Here is a 22,816-nt window from a genome sequence, read left to right on the forward strand (position 1 = left end):
CTTCCAAGAATCCTTACAATCTGGGAAAGTCCCAGAGGTTTTTGAAAACAAATTGCCAATGTAATGTCCTTATTTCAAAGGGAAACAAAGTGTTGGAGACAAAAAAAAAGCAACAGGTACAATAAGCCAGTTAGATTAATGGCAGTCATTTGGAAAATGTAACAGTCTGTTATAGAGGACGTAATTGAACATTTAGAAATGCATAATATGATCAAGCAGAGTCAGCACGGCTTCACCAAGGTCATGCCTGAAAATTTACTAGAATTCTTTAAGGACTTAACAAGGCAGGTTAGATAAAAGGGAAACAGCAGATGTAACACATATGAATTACCAAAAGGCACTTCATAAGGAACTGCATGTAAATAAGAACTCACATTGTGTTTTGAAAGAAAGTGCTCCTGTTCATAAAAGGGCCAAGGATAAAAGGGCATAGATTTAATATGATCCGCAAAAGAAGCAAAGTAAGCTGAGGAAAATCCTATTTACTCAATGAGTAGTTAATGTATGGAATGTACTACTTGGAAGTGTGGTGGAGGCAATTATAATTGAGGCTTTCAAGAAGATATTGAATGATTATTTGAAGAATACTAATTTGCAAGTGGATGGAGATAAAGCAGGAGATTGGCACCAATCACATTTAATGAGCAGCTGCAAGCAGACAGGACCAAATGGCCTTCTTCTGTGCTATAACATTTCTGTAATTCTGTGTTGGTAATTCATTAGCACAAGTAGAAATTTGGCTAAATAATAGAAGACAGAGAGGGTATAAAGGGGAAGATTTCAGTGCGGCTACCTTTAACTAGTGGGGTGCACAGGAATCAGTGTTGTGCCACAAATACTGACTATATATTGGTGATGTGGATAAGAGAAGTGAGTGTATTATTGCCAAGTTGGTGGATAACACAAAAATTGGTGAGAAGGCAAGTAATGAGGATGACACAAAGAATCTGTGAGCTGAAATGGACAGGTTAGTGAGTGAGCAAAAGCACAACACGAGAAAATGCGAGGTGATGTACATTGGCCGAAAGGGCTAGAAGAGCTGTATGGTATTTACTTGCAGAAAAACTGCAGAAAGCTGCAGCATATGGGATTTTAGGTGTTCTTGTGCATTAATCATGAAACACTGGCATCATGTTCAGCTGATAAAAGGAAAGGTAAATGGACTTTTGGCCTTTATTTTAACTGGAATGGAGTATCGAAATAGGGTGATCTTGCTAAAACTATAAAAGGCACCAGTCAGATCATAGCAGGTATATTGTGACATCTCTGGTTGCCTTATTTAAGGAAAGATATCTTGGCATTAAGGAAAGGTTGAGTAGGTTGGCCCTGTAATTATTAGAGTTTAGCAGCATGAGAGGTGACCTTATTAAAACATATAAAATTCTTCTGGCAGCTGAAATAATGACAGCTCAATGGCTTAGATAAAGGGGAGGTTGTTTCCCCTTTTGGGAGAGAAATAGGTCAGATGGCATAATCTTAGGGTAAGGGGCTGACCATTTAAACAAAGATGAACAGGTTTTTGTTTTTTTGCCTCAGAGGATATGAATCTGTGAAATTCATTCCTGTAAAGGCCTATCAGACTGGGTTGTTAATTATATTCAAGGCAGAAATAGTCAAATTTTTAAATCGGTAAAGGTATCAAGGATAGCGGAGTCAAGGCAGGAAAGCAGAGACAAGCTGGGTATGATGTGATTGAATGGCAGAGCAGACTCATGGGGCCAGTGGCCTACTTCTGTTCCTACATCTTTTGGTATTCTGGTTTTGTATGTGCTTGATTTGATTGACAACAAGGCCGTGCATTACTTTGGTAATGGTTGAGAGTGGATTGGTAGGGCAACGATTGGCTGAATTAAAAGGCTTTGCTTTTTATGGACAGGATCTTCTGCGGTAATTTTCCACGTTGTAGATACAGGTGACGTAGCTGTACTACAATAGCTTGGTTACACTGGTGTGGCCAATGCTGGAGAATATATTGTAGTTACGTAGGATGTTATGATGCTTTCGATGTCACTGGTCCTTTCTGTATCTTGTGCCTTCAGCTCTTTCCTAAGATCATGTGGCATGAATCAAATTGTCATGCAACCAGCATTTGAACCTTCAGAGGAGGTCGAAACTGATTATAGACAAAGTATTTCTGATGGAATCAATAACAATTTTCAACAGATAATTGGGCAAATTCTTAAAAGAAAATATTTCCCTGCCTATTGGGAAGTAGTAACAATTGGATATTTTTTAGATAGCCAGCACAGGAGCAGTTGGTGAATTGGGCTCTTTATGTGTTGAAAATTCGATGATTTTATTCTATCAACCTTACATTTGAAGAGTTTGTATTGCTGGTGTGCAGATTCTGAAACATTCTGCAGTTTATACAACTCATACTCTTTCTAATTATATTCTCTGATTTAGAAATCTTTCTCATAAAGTTTTTCTACGATCTCAATTATCCTTATGTAAAACATTTGAACAAAAGAGCTTTATCCTATCATGAAGAGTAATACCTTTTCTTAAAGCCACACATTCCCAGCTATTATGTTGTGTATTTATGATGCCTTTTCTCACATGTGACAGAGGTTGCAGTTTGAAGCCTTGGTTAATGACTCTTGTGTCAAAGTCCCAAATTCTCACACACAAGCAATACATCAAACACATGATGGCTCACATTTTGTGGTATGGCAGAACTGTACTCACTCTGCAGTGCTACTAAATTATGTTAGTCCTTTCATGTCAAAGGCTGGCATTATATATCATTGCTAAAAAGCTACAATATTTCCTTTGTTGATAACATGGAACACTGTGCTACAAACAAAAGAAGAAGAGGAATAAGTGAAACTTCATTTAACATGGCTTTTGTATGCATCAACCTTTGTTCACATTTATAAAACGGCACACCAGCCCACTAGATCTTGCAGATCAACAAGTGTACCACAAAGCCATTCACATTAATACTAAGGAAAAATGTTTATGAATAGTTAGGATCCAGAATGCACTTCCTGCATATGTAATACTTGCAAACTCAAACTAACTTGGAAAATGAGAATTGGAAATTTATCTCAATAGAAGAAATCTGCAGGGTTATGCAAATACAATGCCCCTTTCACACCTTTAAAGATCTTCATTCCAACCAACCACTAAACCTCTCCACATTCTTCACAATCTACATTCATGCTTAGTTTTGTAACACTTGCAAATTTGAAAATATTTCATTTGGTCCCACTTCTAAATCATTAAAATCAAGCCCATGGATGAGATAAGTATGGAGGGATATGAGCTTAATAGAAGCAAATGGGACGAGTTTAATTGAGAAAACTGGGCAGGATGGGCAAGGGCCTGCTTCCTTGCTGTAGAGCTCTATGACTCTATTTATTTCAGCAGCTGGAACTGTTTTCTGTTGTTAGCCTTCATCAATCTGCAGCAGCACATTACTTTCTTTCCAATGTGCTTTATTTTTTTCTAAGCCTCCAGTGAGTGACTTTATCATAAGCCTTCTGAAAATATAACTTTACTATATCACTTAACTCTCCTTTATAAGTTTTGTTAGTAACATCTTCAAAAAACTCCCAACAACTTGCACAAAAATGATTTAGCATTTGCAAATTAATACTGATTGTGATAATGATCTGACTGGACACATTGATTTATCATATCCCTTATAAAAAAAGGATAAGGTTGTGCTCTAGCATAAGGTTAAAGTGAGAAGTAAGTGGTTTAGAGGGGGTCTGGGGAAAGCACAGCCACCCACAGGATTGTAAAAACTTGGAACACATTGCCTGAAATGATGGTAGATGCACGGAATCCTCGCAACATCTAAGAAGCATTTGGATTAGCCATGGCATTGCAGGCTATGACCAAGTGCAGTACATGGGATTAGTAGTTTGGTGTTTGTTCATTGGCATAGACATGGTGGGCCGAAACATCTGTTTCTCTGCTGTATAACTCTATGACAACACCGCGCCCCCATTGCACCAATCACTGTGTTGAATTTGGAACAAAGACAGAAATTGCTGGAACATCTCAGCAGGTCTGGCAGCATCTGTGAAGAGAAGATCTGAGTTCTGCGGAAGGGTCACCAGACCCGAAACATTAACTCTGATTTTTTCTTCTCAGATGCTACCAGACCTGCTGAGCTTTTCCAACAATTTCTGTTTCTGTTCCTGATTTACAGCATTCATAGTTCTTTCAGTTTTCATTTGCTTTGTTGAATTTACCTGTCACCAGATTACCTGTCGATTGCCAGGTCAGTAGATTCTGCAAGAAAAGACACTGCAAGACAATCTACCTGGCTGCCAGGTAAGACTGTTGTTAAAATAAATTTAATACAGGTCCTGCTGCTAATTTCAGCATGACTGAGAGGAAAAGCCTTATTTCTGGATTTCCTGCCTAAAAATCCAGCCCCTAGTGTCACAATGTTCCTTCCTTCCCCACCCCACCATGGGTCTTGCTTTTTGCCTATTGTTTTTAGTTATTGATAAGTTGTTTCTGTCTATGTTACTGTTATAATGAGTTTAAGCCGCTTGTAATTTTCTATTTTATTTCTGTACTGCTGCACTGAACAGGACACTTCGTAATAGGAATTTCATGCAGCACTAGAACAATTTCCAACACTATGGCAACTACTCAGCTTGCCAATTTACAATTTAACTTCTTACTTTAAAAGAAAAGCAGGTGCAACAGGGAACCCTTGATACTTTTAGGAAATATAACGACATACTGGACATAAAAAGAAAGTAAGTAATTTTGTTTTCCCAATTATTTCTAAATGTAACTTTTATATGGGCACACTTTCCAGTTTATGTGTTTTAAAATGAATGATGTTTAGTTACAAGAACATTGTAAAGTATTCTCTAACTGTCTTGCTATTCAGTGTTTTAGATTTAACATTCACTTTCCCATTTTGTCTGGTAAATTTGAGATGATCTGGAAATGAGAAACAGCCATTTACCTCATGAAGCACATTCTATCTAGAATACAAAACTGGCTGTTCAGTCATAGGCCTCCACACGACAATCCGAACTATCCGACTGGAAAAGACACCGAACACTTGATCTGAATTCTGAAACATTCTGCAGTTTATACAACTCATATTCTTTCTGATTATATTCTCTGATTTAGAACTCTTTCTCATAAAGTTTTCCTACGATCTCAATTATCCTTATGTAAAACATTTGGACAAAAGAGCTTTATCCTATCATGAAGAGTAATACTTTTTCTTAAAGCCACACATTCCCAGCTATTATGTTGTGTTTTTATGATGCCTTTTCTTACATGTGACAGAGATTGCAGTTTAAAGCCCTGGTTAATGACTCTTGTGTCAAAGTCCCAAATTCTCATACACAAGCAATACATCAAACACGTGATGGCATGATTAGCAGCAGGACCTGTATTAAATTTATTTTAACAGCAGAATTCCCATCAGTGTGGGGAACTTTTCCACATTAGTGATTTTATTTATATTTACCTCCTTTCTTTGACTTTCCATTCAATCTATTGAATGTTAGATTTCTGAGGATGGAAGATTTATGATGCTCTTCAGCATGCATTAGCTGCCCACACAGGTCCTGGCCTGTCTGCACATCTTGCACGGGTTCTGTATGCTAGTTACAAATTTAACACCCTTATTGCTGATTTCCATCCATACGGTTTCAAAATTTATGCTTTCTGCTACTACATCTCACATTCTTAAACTTTCCTCATTAACAATGCAGCTTTCCACCTCTCTTTGTGTGTCCTTCTTTGTAATACATCTTACAGCCTTCCAGCTGCTACTCCTGACTGATTCCTCTCCCAATAACCTTGCTTTTCAGAAGGTAAGGCAGAATCGCAGAGGAGTCTAATTGACTTGGGCTACGGTGACACATGTTGCAGAACCTGGCATCAAGTTTGGTGAGGCCCACATCAATGTTAAGATCATCTCAGTTCATCTTTTAGATAATTACAATCAAACTTTTCAGAGATGTTTTAACATATTCTGGCTTCCTGGCCCAGAGGTAGGAACACTATCACTGCAGTACAAGAGTGACACAGTGGTCAGTGGCTAGCACTGCTGCCTCACAACAGCAAGGACCTAGGTTCAAATCCACCCTCAGGTGACTGTCTGTGTGGAATGTACACATTCTACCTGTATCTGTGTGGATTTCTGCTGGGTGCTCTGGTTTCCTCCCACGGTCCAAAGATATGCAGGTTAGGTGGATTGCCCTTTGTTTTTAGGGATGTGCATGCTAGGTGGATTAGCTTTGAGAAATAGAACATAGAACATTACAGCACAGTTCAGGCCCTTCGGCCCTCGATGTTGTGCTGACCTGTCATACCGATCTGAAGCCCATCTAACCTACACTATTCCATGTATGTCCATATGCTTATCCAATGACGACTTAAATGTACCTAAAGTTGGCGAATCTACTACCGTTGCAGGCAAAGCGTTCCATTCCCTTACTACTCTCTGAGTAAAGAAACTACCTCTGACATCTGTCCTATATCTTTCACCCCTCAATTTAAAACTATGCCCCCTCGTGCTCGCCGTCACCATCCTAGGAAAAAGGCTCTCCCTATCCACCCTATCTAACCCTCTGATTATATGTTTCAATTAAGTCACCTCTCAACCTTCTTCTCTCTAATGAAAACAGCCTCAAATCCCTCAGCCTTCCCTCCATACCAGGCAACATCCTAGTAAATCTCCTCTGCACCCTTTCCAAAGCTTCCACATCCTTCTTATAATGCAGTGACCAGAGCTGTACGCAATACTCCAAGTGCGGCCGCACCAGAGTTTTGTCCAGTTGCAGCATAACCTCTTGGTTCCGGAACTCGATCCCTCTATTAATAAAAGCTAAAACATTGTATGTCTTCTTAACAGCCCTGTCAACCTGGGTGGCAACTTGCAAGGATGTGCGTACATGGACACCGAGATTTCTCTGCTCATCTACACTGCTAAGAATCTTACCATTACTTTGCCTTCCGGTTACTCCTACCAAAGTGCATCACCTCACACTTGTCTGCATTAAACTCCATTTGCCACCTCTCAGCCCAGCTCTGCAGCTTATCTATGTCTCTCTGCAACCTACAGCATCCTTCGTCACTATCCACAACTCCACCGATCTTAGTGTCGTCTGCAAATTTACTAACCCATCCTTCTACGCCCTCATCCAGGTCATTTATAAAAATGACAAACAGCAGTGGATGCAACACTGACCCTTGCGGTACACCACTAGTAACTAGTAACTGGTCTCCAGGATGACCACTAGTAACTCGTCTCCAGGATGAATGAACTTATTGGGTCAGGGTGGGACGCTTTTCGAAGGTTTGCTGTGGACCTAATGGTCCAAATGGGCTGCTTCCATGCTGCAGGGGATTCTAAGAGCCCCTCGCTTCATCTTTTATACTTTTCACAAGAGGCCATGGTGAGCTGCCAACTGGCAAGGATGAACATTTGTTAAACAGCTTGCTAACACCACAGCTCACTTCATTAATATTCAGCCTCCCTTCTTATCGTACTAACCAAAACCAGCTAGATGTCAGGGAAATTCGACAAGGCGTATACCATTGTGAGATGGGCATCTTGCTACGTGAGACTCCAAAACAACAATGTAACACCCGCAGCTGCACTAAATGTATGTGGTAGGAACTGATAGGGGCTATTCCTCTGTCAAGTCAAGTGGCAGTTTGTCATGGTTTGTCATTGAATGCTAGTGCCATCGGTATTGGGCACAGTCTGCATACAGTACATTGAGGGGATCTGTCTCAGTCCAGTTTGGGAGTGTTCAGCAGTCAGCTCTGTAGGGCCACCTTGACCAATCAGGTGAGCTACAAACAATGCTCAGGTGTCTGGTCGGTTGTGACTAGGGCCAGATCATTGGAGTTGGTCACAGTTCTGGAGTGAATACAATCCTGCATGTCCTTTTGTTGATGTTTCTGAACTTTGAGAGGGGGAGAGCAAGTAGCATGTTAAAGCAGTGGGGGTTCAATGATAGAACAGGCAGGGGTTCGAGGGTGGGTCATAAAGCAGAGATATTTAACACTGTAGGGATAAGAATGGTGATGGACGGGGTCAGGAGGAATTTCAAGTTAATTGAGGGGAATTTGGAACATCATTGGAGGTCACAGCAGACTATTAGAGGAGGGGAATTGTTAACTGTGACCTCCGTAGGGGAAGTGTGGCAGTTATACATGAAGCTCAGTGTGATGGGTCTTCGCATTGCAAGGGGGCGAAATAAGTCAAAACAGGTTGTCAGGGTGCGAGGTAACAGGGGACATGAAGGCTGTATGGGGAATCTGACAACCAGCCTGAGCCTCGTGTTGTCAGGCATCAGTTACCTTTCTATAGATGCAAAGTGCTACTAAGAAAAATGGCTGGGACAATGCCCAGGGTGGACAGAGTGAATGTCAGGTTGTTGGCCAAAAGCACAGGACCCATGTTTGTTGGATGCCACCACGTTGTTGCCACCAAAACAAGCAGCTGCAGTTTGCAAATCCAATGTAGTTCTGCATTGCAATCATTGCATTACTCACTTCATGTACATTTAGTTTGAGGCAGCAAAAGGCTCAGTTGTTGGGCAATGGCTATTAGACACATGACACTGGTGCTTGCAAAATGAGCCTGGTCAATTCAATAAGGTTGAATTTATCAGTAATGATGATACAAAGGCTAGCCATGGCTGAAGGAAAACTTCTACTACAGGGGTCCTGTGTGAGCCGTACAAGTTTGAGTCTTCCTCTGTTATGTCAGTGTCACGGTTGTGTGTGCTGAATGCAGCATCAGGTACAGCCATTGATCTGGATGTAGTGTTGGAGGGTGGTGTTGCATTTTTGTTGATATGACACTCAGACAGTGCAGCACCTCTAGGAGGTCATTGCATAGGCTGAAGCAGAATGTGAATATCCAATACAGACTTATCCCTTGGTTATCCACGTATAGCATGTCTGAGTGTGTGGTGAAGTGCAGAATTACGTAGGATTTGCAAACTGCATCTTCATGTTTTGGCTGTCTTCACTTGCAGGGTTCATCAGTGATACTCTGAAGTTTAAGAAACTCTTTTCTCCTACTGTGCCCACATTAGGTCCTTCGTATTGAGAGTGATGAGGCCTGCTATTGTGGGACATTGGTTATTGTGGTAACCTATGTGAGAGGAACATGGCAGATGCAGAAGGGCTGAACTTACAGAAAGTCTAGGAGCAGCAGCAGGCTGGCAGTGATGAGGAGGAGCACGCAGCTCAGGGAGATGTCCCTGTCTCAGGCCCTTTCAGGATGAATGGGGTGCACAGGAGACTCAGGGTTTTCTGGGACACTGAGACAGAACTGTGCCTGATGCTAGATCAGGACCTCAGGGCTGCAGGAACGAGAGACTAACCTCTCCTGATGGCTTGAAGGGGTCTGTTACTCCAAACATCTAAGTAGCTGGCTCCTTCCAGTGAGTGATGGGTACTGTATGAGAATATTGCCAGGAGCATGCCAGTGCTGCAGCTGGGCAATAGAATTCAGAACCATAGCTGGTTTCCCAAGTGCAGGGTGCCATTGATGGTATACATGTGGCACTGAGAAGGGTGGATCACACATTCATTGACAGAAAAGGGTTCATTTCATTTATGTTCTGGTGATTTGTACTTATTGTTACCACTGTCTGGGCTGCCACAATTAAATGAGCTTGAGGGTCAAAGTGCCTTAAATGACTGAGTAGTGGAAGACAAGGGCTGCTAATTGTGACCATGGCTTAAAACACTATTATGCCACCCCCTGGATGTTATAGAGCAGAGATACAATGCTGACCATGCATCGGCCATAGATGTGGTGGAGCAGATGACAGACGTCCTGAAAATGCAGTCTGTTGCTTGGACTGGTCTAGGTGGACACTCCTGTATGGTCTGAATGGAATATGCTGCAGTATCCTTATATTCCCTGCCTTTCACAATTGAAGCAGAAAAACGTGGCAATGTACTGAATGCTGAGGAACTGGGTTTTCTGAGGAGGACAACGAGATGATTGGTGAGGAGCTGATATTGTCAATGAAGGAGTTCTGCTGCAATTGGTGCTACAAGCCAGACAGTACTTCATGTATACGCAGGTCCAATAAAAGAGAGCTGGTGCAGCAGGCAGTTGTTGACTATTCCATGATTGCTAAAACTGGTTGGCAATATGCGGGCAACATTCAACTTCTGTTGGCTTCATTTTTTGTTCCCTTATGCATTCAGTAACTAAAATCTCATATTTGTGTTTATCCAAATGGTTGCATGTGTGTGGTAGTCCCCTCTTGGACAATGACAAAATGCACGTCTACAGCTGGCACTGAGGACAGGTTTGTGAAGATATAAAGGATGTTTAGACAGAATGTACTAGGGAAAGGCAAAATCGCTGTCACATGGTGGTTAAACTATCACCAGGGTGAGAGAATGAGGATATATGCAAGAGGCAGTGTCAGCCATGCCAGAGGTGTTGCAGCATGACTTTGTAATCTAATATGCCAATGACGTTGTTGGTGAAGATCAATAATGGAAGGTCAATGCTTAGCCTGATGCACAGTAGGCTTGAATGATGGCATAGACATAGGGATGCTAATTTTGAGCAGACATCTGCAGAGTGGCAAGTTGTTCTGGAAAGGTTATGCAGTAAAATAGGGATGGAACCTGATCTGATCGATGCCCCAGGAACGGGTAGATAATTAATGAGGTGAGTTTGGTAAGATATGTCGAGACTATATGCTAGACTTCATGCACAGACAACCCTCCAGACAACTAGACATAACTCAAACATAGCACAAAAGCCATAAGATTCAGCTTATAGAATAGAAAAGAGAACGTTTTCTTAATTAGTGTCTGTGCAGGCTCCAGAGAAACTCACTTAGTTTCACTCTCTTTCTCTTTCTTAGTAGCCACACAAGTAGTTTTTTTTTCCATCCAATTAATTAATCAATTCTCTTTGAAAGCCATGATTGAATCCAAATCCATCACACTTTCAGGCAGTCATTCAAGAAGGCAGGACCACTTTCCCAAGGGCAATTAGAAATGACCAATAAATTCTGGCTCAGCTAACAGCAGCCACATCCACTGAATTAAGATAGAAAATATTCCAGACCATAATCACTTACTGTGTTTGAAATCTTTCCTTAAACATTAACATTATCAATGGTTTCATATATCACCAACCATATTTGTCTGTTCCTGGAGTTCTTGCACTTTTATAATATAATTAAGCCAACACTGACAACATTGCTATTCAATCTGCTTTTATCTGTGATTGAAGTAATTGTTATTCAATATAAATGGAACCTCTCCTGTCAAATTATTTCTTCCACTTGAACTTATTCAAATGTTTCAGTAATCCTGAACTCTTCCCTTCTCAACATCCCTCAAGTCACAAAATGACCAATTTAATCTATTTCTTTTTGAGGGGTATGGTGTGAGTAACATTCAAATTATTATTTTGCATGGGCATGCAGATGTCTGTTGGTTTGTTTATGCTTCATACAAATCTCCTTTCATCTGTTTTAACCTGGTCCTATCAGCATAATCTTACAAGTTATCCTCTCTTTTGCTTATTCAATTTCCCAGAGAATGCATCAATACTACTTATCTCAATTTCTCCCTGTGTTAGTATAGTCCACATTTTGGCCATCTTTGAATAAAGGACTTTCTCCTGAATTCCCATACACATACCTCATTCAGTTAATTTGTAACTACCTCATTTTTTCTGATTGTTCATTTTGTACAGACCTCACAAGTGTTAGCAATGGCACAGATATTAACATAATTCCAGGTAAGACTTGTAGTGTTTATAATTGTTCTTTAGGTACTTTCAAGGTTTACTGAATTTGAATATTAATACTGCCTTCCCCCATCATCCATGGCAGTTCTGCTCATTACACCACCACCCTGCACATTTAAGTTCCTGACACACTTACTGATTTAACTACTGACAGCAAGTACAAACAAATCAATAAGAAAAGAAGGTTAAGTACTGGGACAAGAGACAATAAAAAGTTTCAGATTGGGGGCTCCCCAGAAATTATGGAGCCATTGACATTTTTTCCATAGAATCCCTAGTGTGTGGAAGCAGGCCATTCAGTCCATCGAGTTACACTGACCCTCCAAAGACTATCTACCCAGACTACTCTCCCTACCCAGCCTTCGCATCCCTGGACATTTTAGACCATATAGCATGGCCAATCCAACTAATCTGGAGAGCTTTGGGCTGTAGGAGGAAATGCCACAAAACACAGGAGGAATGTGCAAACTCCACACAGATAGTCCAGCCCAAGGATGGTATCAAACCCAGCTCCCTGGGTTTTGTAAGGCAGCAGTGCTAATCACTGTGCTGCCCTTCAATAATCAATAATACTGCAAGATACAACACATTTTCACTATATCTTATCGATGAGATTTTTTATTATCTGAAATATCTCATCTGATCAATCCTCAATCTTGTTCATTTCTGAAGAAAAGAGCTCCAACTAGTTCAGCCTTTCCTGATAACTTTATCCCTTGTTCTAGAATCATCCTATTGAATCTCTTATTGACCCTTTCCAATCACTTACACCATTTTTAAGAAAATGGACACCAGAACCAAGCTCAATAATTCAACTGTGGCCTCACTATAATTTCATGCAATTTCCATAAGACTTTCTCTGCTTTGCAATTCTATCCCTCAATATAAACCTCACTGCTTGGCTAGCTTTTCTAATCACCTTTATTAACTTGATTTGAAGTTGATCTATGCTTTATTGAATTAATTTGCCAATAACAGGCCTGATCTGCTAGTTTATTAATGTATTTGCATATGTGCTAAAGCTCCAGAAATTAACTTTTAATGCTTTCCTAATCTTTCACTCTGCCTTTTAACACAGGATGCAATGTAACTTACTTAATCCTTTTTATAAACTGTGGAGCTAGGGATGTAGGAAAGTATCTATGAACTTTTCTCACAGCAATGAATCAAGTTAAGTTTAATTTAAGGCATGGATTACAGTTAATAATAGCCTATTCTCTTGTCACTTCTTATGCAAAGGTCCCACAAGTTTGGAGGCCATTTTTGATTGTAACCTCCTGTGGCTTCATCCCTTTATCACAGATACAAAGAACATATTTGATAAGTTCCATCTAACAGGGTCTTAAACTCTGCTTGTTCTTGTCCCTAGCAGATGTTCACCAATTTCTTCCCCTTTGAACCACCTCTCTAATCACTGACACTCCCTTCTATAAGTGACATCTATCTACTTTTCATTCAGTCAAATTCTCACAACTCATTGTTATAGTTGAAGATTATGAAGTAAAGGAGAGAAGTAATTTACTTTGTCAACAGACTTTTTATTTGTAACTGTGACATAACACAGAGAGTGAAAAACGAAAATTGCAATAATTGATACAAGGCAGAGAAAATAAAGGATCTGTTTCTGGATTTTGGCACTACCTGTACTCCAGGCTCACCAGTTTTAACTGATGCTGTTATTGTGTGTGAGTAAGTTGAACTTGTATGAATTACAATAAGAGTTCATTGTTATAATTGCTTGGTCTATGCTGTACATCTGGCAATTCATTGATATCAAGATTCAACAACATCAGTTGGAGAGTTTATTTGACTGACACATATCTTGATTCATAGCATTTGAAATTGAGTTATACGTGTAAATAAGTTCCCTGTCTAAACATACACAATAATTTCAAATTACTTTACACACAGCTTTATTAATGAAATATTGATTACTTTGTTCAACAAGATCAGCCATGAAAACTACTCACCAGTCGACATGACCAACTCAGCAAACAACATCACATGCTTTCAATGGAGGCCAACTTGAATGATATCTGTATTCAAAAACAACTGCTTAGGCTTAGACTTGTATAATCCTTTTTAGTTAAAACAAAATCCAATATACTTCTGAAGAATGCTTTAAATAAAATTTGACCTCAAATCAAATAAGAAAGTTGTTAGGCTTGCTGAACAAAGGTCATGAAGGTGTTTTAAGATGTAATCTACTGGTGATGGAGAAGCTGGAAGAGGGCATTTCAGAGATGGCTGGGAGTGGGAGAACCATTAAATGTGCAGCAAATAAATTTGACAATGTGCTAGAGGCAGGGCATGGAGGAACAGAAGGATCCATCATATCTTATGGCTGATGTTACAGCAATAGGTCGAGGAAGGCTATAGAGGGATTTGAGAATAAAGATGACAAATTAAAAGTAAAGACTTTGCTGGGCTGATAACCAATTTGTCCATAGATATGCACAAGAATGGTGGGTGAGTGGAATGCGTGCAAGTTAGGGCACAGGCAACCATTGATGGTGAGAAAACTGGAAGCATACAGTAGGAATAAAAAAGCATCCAATTCAGAATTTTCTTGACTGATTTTCTCCTTGTTTTATAAAGTGACTTCAGAATCTTGCCGCTGAATGCTGAATACCTTATTTCCAGGTATTTGAATTTACTTAAAGGACAAACTTACCTGATTTTCGACAGCACGATCAGTTCACTTATCCTTCTTTGAGAAATTAGACATTCAACTCAGTGAAGATCTGGCACAGTGAGTTGACGAAGACTTGTCCCAGCCATTGTCCAACTGCTTCTTCTGCAATAACATCCCTAAGTGCTCCATGGCAATTATCTTCTTCAACCCTTTATCTCCTCACATCATCATGCCTGCTGTTGGACCAACTCAGACACCATTTTAGCTCTTTAATACTTTGCTTTGGAGGTCCAACTTACCTATGACTTACATTCTTCTGCCAGGTCATTCTGTAAATTGGGACAGACACGCATCCAGGTAGGATTCTTTGGCACTGACACGGAAATAAGCATTTTATGGCTCTTAGCTTGTTTTCATCGTGCTCACTCACTGCGGTATTTACATGGAAGCTGCCAGCCTCTTGTCCACTTCACATTGCTTTCTTAGTGCACACTGATTTCAGTACTGACTTGCAAGCAGCCAGCACCTACAACCACCTGCAAGTTCCCCAGCCAATCATGCCCACATCCCACAAATGATTTTTTTAAAAGTTCCATCCATCTGGCCATGCAATTTCTTCAAGAAAGACACCTGACAACTTTGTTGCATGTTTTGGACATGAAAAGTGGAAGATTGAGAGGAATTATTTTGTCCCAGGCTGTAGCAGACCAGACACCATTACCCGAACTGAAAATAGGAAAATTCAGCTCATGTGTTTTCCTCTGTTAGGAATACAGATCTGGAACACCGAACTTGAGAGTTTCAGAGGTTTGACCCATAATGATGGAGCAACACTGATTTATTTCCAAATGACAACACTGTCAATCTGAAGGAAACATGCAGGTTGCGGTGTACTCAAGTGCCTGCTGCCCTTGTTCGATTGAATTGCCTCAATATAATGGGTACTGCACGATAATTGTAATAATTCAGATTGAGCCATCTTGCCTACACTTTTTATGCCCTGTTTGGTTATTATGATGTTCTGCTTTAAATGAATAGACTCAAGTTTACTGTCAATTGAAATTTGAAGCATTGCAACAAATAAACTTGCTTGCCTGTTGTTTAAAGTTAATACACATTATTTTATGACAGTCCAGGAAGAAGAAAGTCATGACTTAAAGTAGCTTTATTTTCACAGCTGCAATTTTCATGTTAATTCTTTGCTTCAGTGAATCATATATGCAGCAGTTTAGAAAACTAAAGTCCAATGGAGCTAAAAACGCTATTTATTTGAATCAGCTTCATTCTGGTTTTACAACTAGATTTAATATAAATGTGATTTATCCACAGTGGGTGAGGGAAGTAGTTAAGTTTATTCCCTTAATGAGTTTCATTTCTGATCTTACTCAACCATGGACATCTAAAACACTTTCATAGCTTTATTAAACCTGCTTGCATATTTGCTTAAAAATGTTACATCTTAAACTGGAAAGTCAACTTAAAACATTATAAAATTATTGCAGCAGAAAACAACAAGTAACACTTCACATTTCTCCCCATTTGGTTTCATTTTCCAGACGTTCACTGATCCCAACAGACAGTCTAAATTGTCCTCTAGTCTACTATTATCCTCCACTGCAGTTCACGAAATTTCCAAGCTTTATATACTCAGAACTTTGAAATTGTTCCCTGTACTCTCAAGTCCAGGTCACAATTGTATATAATTGAAAGTAGTAGGACTAATACTGAACCTAGGGGAACCACAACATAGCTTCCTGTAGCCTGAGAAGCAACCGTTCGCAAACAATTTGTTTCCTAGCCTTAACTCAATTCCATGGCCATACTGCCATAGTGCCTTTTTATTCCATGGGGTTCGACTTTGCTAACTAGCATGTTAAGTTGCACTTTATCAAATGCCTTTTGGAAGTCCATATATATCATATTGCCCCCATCAATCTTCTTAGAAATCTAATTTTTAAAAAACTCAGCAGTGAAACACAATTTTCGTTTAACAACTCCAAGCATGTTTTCTTCAGTTCATGCATGTTTGTCCAAGTTAATTTTGTCTAGATTTCATTTCTAAAAGCTTGAAGACCACTAAGGTTACACTGCCATGATTGTAGTTGCTGCCATTATCCTTACTTTGAACATGGGTACAACACTTTGAATTCCTTCATCCTTTAACATAACCCCATGCCTAAGGAAGATTGGAAGATTACGGATTCCAACTTCATAATTTCTACACTCCTTCCCTCAGTATCCTGAGGTGTTGCATCTAAATTTGGTATCTTATTAATGCTACTTACAATCAGACTTTCCAGTACCTCATCTTTTAGCAATTTTCAGCCTTTCAATATCTCAAGTGCCTCCTCTTTACTGTTACTTTTTTAGTAGCTTCTTTCTTAATTAGGATGGATGCAAAGGACACATTTATTGCCTCAGTCATTCCCTCTGTCCCCAGCAGTAGCTTAAAGATGTGTATACTTCCAAAGAGAGCTCCAAAGGCTGAATGTTTCCGTTTGCATATCACAATATGTCAATTGAAACTTCTGATCATTTGCACCATAACACCAAGACATTTAACGAGTAAAGTAAATATACTTTCTAATTATGAGATAACAAGGTGTGGAGCTGCATGAACACAGCAGGCCAAGTAGTATCAGAGGACTTAGACCTGAAACGTCAGCTTTCTTGCTCCTCGGATGCTGCTTGGCCTGCTCTGTTCATCCAGCTCTGCATCTTGATATCTCAGATTCTTCAGCATCTGCAGTTCCTACTATCTCTGAAGCACTTTCTAATTAGCTACATTTAACATTTAACTCAGTTTGAGGGAACATCTACACATCTCATAAATGAGTCAGTAAGTGTTAGAAAAAGTCTGAGCTATCATCACAGAACCAGTAAATCCCTACAGTGTTGAAGCTGGCCATTTGGCCCAAAAAGTCAACACTGACCTTCCTAAGAGCATCCTACACAGATCTAACACCCTACCCTATCCATGTAACTCCGCATTTCCCTTGACTCCTGTCCATCTCTGTGCCCTATGGGCAATTTAGCACGGCCAATCCACCGCATCTTTGGACTGTGGGAGGAAACAGGAGCACCCAGCAGAAACGGGGAGTATATGCAAATTCCACACAGGCAATTGCCGAAGGCTGAAATCAAACTCTGGTCCCTGGCACTGTGAGGCAGCAGTGCTAACCACTGTGCCATAAAGCCGCCTACTGAGCCACCATGCTGCCCACACATGTTCTGCTGTGTTTTTTTTGTCATTCTACTTCCCATTGATTTACTGATAGAAAATCCTATCTTGAAATCCTTTACTGCTTCTGCTAAAAATAATTGTAAAGGCTGTTCAGAAGGACATTCTTATTGTCTTATTTCTTTGTTCAGGCATGGTGTAGGAAGTTGTCAGGCTTCAGTAGAACCGAACATTCTAAAACTTGACAGTGCATTTCCTGTATCCTTCACTGGCATTAATTCAGACATATCCACCCCACAGTACATAGAACATAGAACATAGAACATAGAACAGTACAGCACAGAACAGGCCCTTCAGCCCACAATGTTGTGCCGACCATTGATCCTCATGTATGCACCCTCAAATTTCTGTGACCATATACATGTCCAGCAGTCTCTTAAATGACCCCAATGACCTTGCTTCCACAACTGCTGCTGGCAACGCATTCCATGCTCTCACAACTCTCTGCGTAAAGAACCTGCCTCTGACATCCCCTCTATACTTTCCACCAACCAGCTTAAAACTATGACCCCTCGTGCTAGCCATTTCTGCCCTGGGAAATAGTCTCTGGCTATCAACTCTATCTATGCCTCTCATTATCTTGTATACCTCAATTAGGTCCCCTCTCCTCCTCCTTTTCTCCAATGAAAAGAGACCGAGCTCAGTCAACCTCTCTTCATAAGATAAGCCCTCCAGTCCAGGCAGCATCCTGGTAAACCTCCTCTGAACCCTCTCCAAAGCATCCACATCTTTCCTATAATAGGGCGCCCAGAACTGGACGCAGTATTCCAAGTGCGGTCTAACCAAAGTTTAATAGAGCTGCAACAAGATCTCACGACTCTTAAACTCAATCCCCCTGTTAATGAAAGCCAAAACACCATATGCTTTCTTAACAACCCTGTCCACTTGGGTGGCCATTTTAAGGGATCTATGTATCTGCACACCAAGATCCCTCTGTTCCTCCACGCTGCCAAGAATCCTATCCTTAATCCTGTACTCAGCTTTCAAATTCGACCTTCCAAAATGCATCACCTCGCATTTATCCAGGTTGAACTCCATCTGCCACCTCTCAGCCCATCTCTGCATCCTGTCAATGTCCCGCTGCAGCCTACAACAGCCCTCTACACTGTCAACGACACCTCCGACCTTTGTGTCGTCTGCAAACTTGCTGACCCATCCTTCAATTCCCTCGTCCAAGTCATTAATAAAAATTACAAACAGTAGAGGCCCAAGGACAGAGCCCTGTGGAACTCCACTCACCACTGACTTCCAGGCAGAATATTTTCCTTCTACTACCACTCGCTGTCTTCTGTTGGCCAGCCAATTCTGTATCCATAGTGATAATGGGAACCGCAGATGCTGGAGAATCCAAGATAACAAAATGTGAGGCTGGATGAACACAGCAGGCCAAGCAGCATCTCAGGAGCACAAAAGCTGATGTTTCGGGCCTAGACCCTTCATCAGAGAGCATTTATTACACTGAGCAAATCTGGACAGCTCACACAGTGTGGTGAATATAAGCAGCTGGTGGTAGCTGAGGAAGATTTCAGTAATCAGATATCTAGGGGGACAACTGGTGACCAGTCCCAAATGGTGACAATGGCCATCGGGACCTCAAAGGACTTTATCTAAAGAAAAAAAATGTTTTGTGAACATCAAACATTAATTCACTCTCTGGGGACCGTGCCCAACAATCTGATGCAGATGGAGGTTTGGATTGAGTAGGCCATCAGACACATCCGCACAGCTTTACACAACAGTTTCTTTTTTAAACAAACACTGTAGATGTGGAGCTTCAACACATCAATTGTGGGCTCAATGATTTCTGGGCAGATGCCCAACATCATCAATAGCACAGTTTTATCTAGCTTCCTGTTAACCACAGTGATATCATGAACCATGGCCTGTGTACAACTTTAATTGCTCAGAAATCATCCACGTAATTTCCTTTCAGAGTTGATTTTGAAGGTCTCATGTCAATTCTCTAGAAAGTATTAGCTTACAACATATCCCAGCCATTGTATAAGTTGTGGAACATTAAACATAGAACTGTACAGCACAGGAATAAGCTCTTTGGCCCATGATGTGTCGAGTGTGACGCTAAATAAAACTAATCCCTTCTGACTGCCCTTGATTAATATCCCTCTGCTCCTTGCGTATTTATGTGTGTATGTAAAAGTCCCTTAAATGCTGTTATCCTATCTCTCTCTGCCACCACCCCTGTCACCAGTTCCAGACTCCTACCACCCTTAGTGTAAAAATAAACTTGCCCCCATATCTCCTTTGAACTTTTCCCCTTTCATATTAAATTCATATCCCTAAGTATTAGACATTCCAACTGTGGGTAAAAGATTCTGACTGTCAACACGATCTATGCATCTCATAGTTTTATAAACTTCAATCATATCTCCCCTCAGCCTCTGCTGTTCAAAAGAAAACCACCGGAGGTTTTCTAGCCTCTCCTTGCAGCATGTACACTCTAAGCCAAGCAATATCCTGGTAATACTCCTCTGCACCCTCTCCAAAATGTCCACACCTTTTCCGTCATGTGGTGACCAGAATTTAATACAATATTCTTAAGTATGGCTTAACCAAAGTCTTATAATTTGGTCCTGACTCTTGTACTCAATTCCCTGACCAATAAAGATAAGCATGCCATGTGCCTTCTTTGCCACTCTATCTAATGGTGTGGTCACTTTCAGGGAGCTATGGACTGGAACTCTAAGATCCCCCTGTACATCAATGCTGTCATTAACTGTATACTTTTCCTTGATATTTGATCACCCAAAGTGAAGCACCTCTCACTCAGATTAAATTCCATCTACCATTTCTCTGCCCATATCTGCAACTAAGCTATATCCCACTGTATCCTTTGACAACTTTCTACACTATCCGCAGCTCCATTCGTCTTTGTATAGTCTGCAATCTTACTAACTCACCCATCTATATTTCCATCTAAGTCACTTATATATATCACAAAAAGCGGAGGTCCCAGTATGGATCCCTGTGGAACACCACTAGTTATGGTCCTGCAGCCTGATAAAACACCCTGCCACCACTATTCTCTGTCTTCTGTGGGCAAGCCATTTCTGAATCCATGTGGCTAAGTCATTGTGGATCCCATGCCTCTTAATCTTCTGCATGCGCCTACCATGAGGGACCATGTCAAAAGCCTTACAAAATCCATGTAAACAACATCTACTGCTTTACCCTTTTGGATCAGCTTCATCACCAATGCGAAAAATTCAATCAAGTTAGTAGCACATGACCTCCCCTGCGTAAAGCTATGCTGACTGTCCCTAAATTAGGCCATGTTTTTCCAAATGTATGTAAATTCTATCACCGAGAATTCTGTCCAATATTTTCTCCAATTCTCTGAATATACTCAGTTAAAATCCTTTCTGATTTAGGCGCTGACACTGTGAAAGGAAACATATAAGCTCAAGTATGAGCTAGGACTCCCTGGACTTTTCAAAATTATGATCGCTGGGATTTGAAGCATGCAGCAACTTGAGCAATATATACCTGGAGCTCCCCACAACAAAAATTCTGAGATAAATGTATGCTTCCCAAATAGAGCTCTGATTGTTACAATGGAAACCTAGGATCCCTATTATTGTAGGGTTCCTATTCAGGCTTCAATACATTTAAATCTAGAATCACTTTTGAAAGAGAGACATCAAGTCATCACAGACTGCCACCAAGGATGAGCATTGTATGAACTAAGAGTGGACACTCATGTGGCTTGTCTTTGAAAATCCAATTCCTCTGAAGCTGTTCGTTCAGTTTTATTGCAAAGGTTTCATGATTCAATGAGTAGTGTGATCTTTGTAACAGCTGATTTACGGCACCAGAAACAAAAAGAACAGTCAGGAAGCTGTATGCAAAATTGCTGATGCAGTTGAGAGTTGAGCAAACCTGTGTTTTCTTTGTATATATTGGGCTTGCTCTATAAATATCTTCTAATCAACCTGTTAAGAGGTATTATTCTATATCTCTTGATCAGGTAGGGCTTGAACCCAGCTCTCCAAATTCAGAGAAAGGGACACTACCACTACACCACAAGAGGCCCTCAGCAAACCTATGTTAAAGCTTGATGAATATTAATTGCGGCTGATATCTGTCTCTGTCTCTGTCCCTGCTCTGTAGCCTCTTTAGGCTCTTACATCTTCTGCTTTGTATTTATTTGCTAGGCCCAAGAACCTTTCTCCTTTGAGGCCTTAATATATTTTTGTATGGCAGACTGGTGCAGCATCAGTACACAAGAATATTTCTTTTAACTGTAGTAGTACTGTATTGCAGCACTCCCACTGAGCTAACCAGCCTTTTGACGTGTAGCTGCAACACATCAATTGTGTGCTCAATGATTATATGGGTGGATGCCCAAACATCATTATTGTCCCATTTTTATCTAGTTTCCTGGTGTGCCACAATGATATCATGAGCCATGGCTTGTGTATAGCTTTAATTGCCTAGAAATCATCCAAGGAATTTCCTTTCTGAATCAATTTTGATAGAATGTAGAAATGCCATAAAATGAAGCCCCATGAGAATTCTCTGGAGAATATTGGCTTGCAAAAGGTACCATCTATGATATGAACAGTATTCTCAGAATGAAATCGATCCTGGGAGAGCTTGGATGAGAAGTAGCGTGGATCTTGCAGCTGCTCCTGGGATTGCGCATACAGTTTTACAATTGTTATAGTCATTATAGTTTACTAAAGGAATATTTTTCCTTTTTTTTAAAAGAAGAAATATTTATTTAACATTAAAAAAGCAATAAAAAAACAAAAAAATTGAGATTTTTTTCAAACCGACTTTTTATTAAACCTTTTTTAAGTGTCTACAGTGAACAGCTGAGTTTTTTTTATTCTTAATTCAGGAATTTAAAAACCCTATATGTGTTTTGGAATTTTTTTTACATTGCAAAGGTTTATTTTTGAAAAGATCAAACAGTTTTTTAAAAAAAACAGTGTGGAGCTGGAGGAACACAGCAAGCCAGGCAGCATCAGAGCAGCAAGAAAGTTAGTGTTTTGGGTCCAGACCCTTCTTCAGAAATGGTTGTGGGGGATGGGGGAGCTCAGACATAAATAGAGAGGAGGGGTGGGGCTGGGAAGGTAGGTGGGATTATGGTAGGTGAGTGCTGGTAGGGAGGGTGGGGATTGGTCAGATTGGAGAGGTGCAAATACGTAGGAAGGAAGATGGACAAGTTGTG

The sequence above is a fragment of the Stegostoma tigrinum genome, chromosome 12 (assembly GCF_030684315.1).
Source record: "Stegostoma tigrinum isolate sSteTig4 chromosome 12, sSteTig4.hap1, whole genome shotgun sequence".
Lineage (NCBI taxonomy): Eukaryota > Metazoa > Chordata > Chondrichthyes > Orectolobiformes > Stegostomatidae > Stegostoma > Stegostoma tigrinum.